Genomic DNA, 3109 nt, shown 5'->3' with positions numbered 1-3109 from the left:
GGGGATGGAGAACAGCTCCAGGCAGGTTTTGTGAAGGGTCGCTCCTCTCCCCTCTGGGCAGCGTGTATTCCCACCACACTCTGCAGCCAGCTTGGGGTGACCACAGCTCGCCACCGCACCTGATTTCTACCCAAAGCTGCAAAGTCTTTTTTGCAGCAGTCAAGAGCTTAAAGGAGTGTCCAGCCCCTCCACCTGCACTGAATGGCAGAGGGAAGGCCTGGGAGACTGCGGCCCTGCAGATGGGTGCTCAAACTTCAGCTATCTGCATGAACCTCCTGGCTGGTTGTGGGTAGAGATAAGCAGGCTTTAACCAAAACAGACGCTTCAGCAGAGCAGGGAGAGGGGAGCAGAGTAGCTGGAGGAGCACAGATAGCATAAGCTGCAGCCCAGACATCAAGGACGAGCAGCCTTGTTTACAGCAAGACAGACTGGGAGTTATCCTCTGTGGGCACAACATTGCTGGTCCCGCCTGCCAGTTTGGCAGAGAGCAAGTGCCACAAGGACTGCTGGCTCTGAGGCCAGCTGTGCTACCACGTGCCATCTAGCTCCACGCCAAATAGACAGCACACGTCCTCCCCCAGCCCACTGCCACCAGAGCAGAGCCACCAGCTGCTGGTGGATGCACTGGCCATGCCTGGGAGGAAGCTGAAAGCAATAAATAATAACTAACATTGGCAAACACCAGCTCAGACCAGCAAGGTGGGCGCTAGGGAAAGGGATTCACTCGCTCACCCGGGACCCCGGAGGTGTCATGCCGTGCATCTGAGTGCACTGGCACAAAGCAGAAATAGGTTGCGGTTCTGGGCCTTGGCTCTGGAAACTTCCTGCCGCTGGGAGATTTTAATGCAAAAAAATAATGCAGTGATGTTAGACGTCTATCCTTTAGCTTCCCTTAAATTAGAAGTAATAAGAAGTGTCTGCAACACGTTCCTTGAAGCGTCTCCAGCCCCTGCAAGTGCATCTACAGCAATTAATTGTGCTTTAGATCAATGGTAAAGAAGGACTTGGAAGTACTAAACCTTTCTAGGAAAGAATAAATTGCAACTATGTCAAAAGTAATCTCAGTGTACAAGTATGACAAATCTCTTAAATATAGAGTAACCTTCTCCTTCAAACTTTAGTTGGTTTTCCTCCCTGTAGAACAAGTCACATGTGACTGGTAGGCATGGGAGACATCCCCCAGGTGAAACAAGAGACAGCAGACTGGGACGGACACATGCAATCTTTTCACTGGGCTGAAAACCTGAATTAAATGGATGGGAGCTGGGCAAATCAACAGTATAGCCTGTAACCCTGGTCACTGGGCTGAGAAATAAGAGACCTTGGAGAGATTCCCACAGCCCTCTCTTTCCTCCATCCCTTCTGCATTTCTCATCGGCACAGGCATTCTCCTACTGTGTCTGCAGGTGCACGCAGCACCTGGGGATCCTGCCCAGCATTGGGGCCCCATGATGCTATTACCTATTGGGTTGAAATTTTGTAGGTTGGCAGGGAAGGGGGCAAGAGGAACACTTGCTAGGGGAAGGGACTGATCCAGGTGTCTTGAGCTGGGCCCAGGATCCGGAATGACTCCTCACATCTATATGGTCATGCAGTGCCCTAAAAAGCACTGTACTAAACCTAGGCTGAGTCCGTGTTCCCTGTTCCTACTTGCAGTTTGGTTGGCCTGTGAGCTCAATCATGTTGCTGGGGTCCAGTGACTTCTGCCTCGTGGCCCCATCTAGCTCAAAAGGACACTTGGTTATCCTTGACTTACAGGGGCTGCAAGAGTCCCTTCTTCCCAGCACTTGCATCCCAAATGGAAAGTTTGTCTGTTCTGTGATGGAAAGACATCTGCCAAGACACAGATTCCCTAAATCTAAGTGACAGTCAAGCTCAGTTCTCCTGAGACGTGTCCCTCAGGCAGAGGCTGCAGTCAACTTCTAAAGATAGGTGCAATTTCCTGGGAGACCTGTCTTGCATGTAATGGCTAGTTTCCCATTCTTAAGAGCCATCTCTTTTACAGAAAACCACTTAAAGCAGTACAAAGACACACAGGACGCACAGACATGCACTGAAAGATAGAAGCAGCACCTCGATTTACTGCAGGACTAGAAACAGCATATAACCTCCTCCTCCTCTAGATTTCTCCACTTTTAAAGCCCAAGATGCAGCTGTCTTCTGCCAGCCCTCTGCTTTCCGACATCTGGCAGGGTAGTAAAGGTCAAATGACAGAGCAAGTTGGGAGATATGCAAACAGTTAAGCCATCTTTTTGCTGAAGTCATGTTTGAGTTCCTGCAAAATAAATAAATAAGTAAGTAAATAAATAAATAAATGGGAAAAATACCAAGGCACAGAAGAGCTACTGTTATACAAAGATGCCCTCTGCCGGTCACAAGCCAAAGGAAAGCCATCCACCTCAGCTCTATGCCAGTGATTTGCAACTTCTCTCCCTCCCTCCTTTTATAGATGAACCCCTAAAAATATTCCCTATGGAGGGAAATGTGCTGTAATACTTAAATTTAGTGTTTTTTCCCATGACAGCTGAAGTGATCTAGCAGCAAACTACTAGCAAGGGCAGTCCAGCCTCCCCTCTCCTTTGTTTCAGACCTTACGATCCTTGGGTAAGTCAAATAGCTTCAGTTAAAATCCAATAGGAAAACAAAAGCATCGAGAGAAATGTTCTGCCAGGTCGGCCAGCTGAACTGACTCCCTAGCTGCCTTGATGTAATATAAGGAAAGTGGTGAGAACACAGGGCCACGGAAAAAAGTGACACATCCACATTATTTGAGACTGGCTTTGCTGTAATGATTAACTTTTGCAGGCATTTGAAACATAGTCCACAAGTCCCTGCAAGTTGAAAACAGCTCTTGCAGTCAATACTGACTAAGAGCTGAAAACTATTTGAGGCACTAATCAATTCAGAGCATGTTTCTCTCTCTGCTTTAAATAGCAATGTTATTTGATTAAAGCTGAGATTTTAAACAATTTCTAAGAAGTACTGAGAGCTTGCTCAAATGACACAAATTGCAGATTTTAAATGTTCTGTTAGGTCAGTCTATTGAAACAATGCAGATCTATTGCACACACACATCGGTATCAGCTCAACTCTTTCTTGTATCAGTTTA

The 3109-nt window shown here is 47.2% G+C and overlaps 1 protein-coding gene across 1 annotated transcript in view; it reads right to left on the bottom strand.

Moving 5' to 3' along the window:
- Positions 1-2050: 2050 nt before the first annotated feature.
- ATOX1 (antioxidant 1 copper chaperone) overlaps positions 2051-3109 on the bottom strand; it is a 9170-nt gene continuing 8111 nt past the window's right edge. The window contains exon 5 of the mRNA XM_009322739.1: positions 2051-2275. The gene's annotated coding sequence lies outside the window, so the exon portion shown is untranslated. The remainder of the gene's footprint in view (positions 2276-3109) is intronic.

Source organism: Pygoscelis adeliae, unplaced genomic scaffold (genome assembly GCF_000699105.1).
Source record: "Pygoscelis adeliae isolate BGI_AS28 unplaced genomic scaffold, ASM69910v1 Scaffold34, whole genome shotgun sequence".
NCBI lineage: Eukaryota > Metazoa > Chordata > Aves > Sphenisciformes > Spheniscidae > Pygoscelis > Pygoscelis adeliae.
The sequence above is the reverse complement of the archived record's forward strand: the minus strand, read 5'-3'. Positions and strand labels throughout refer to the sequence as shown.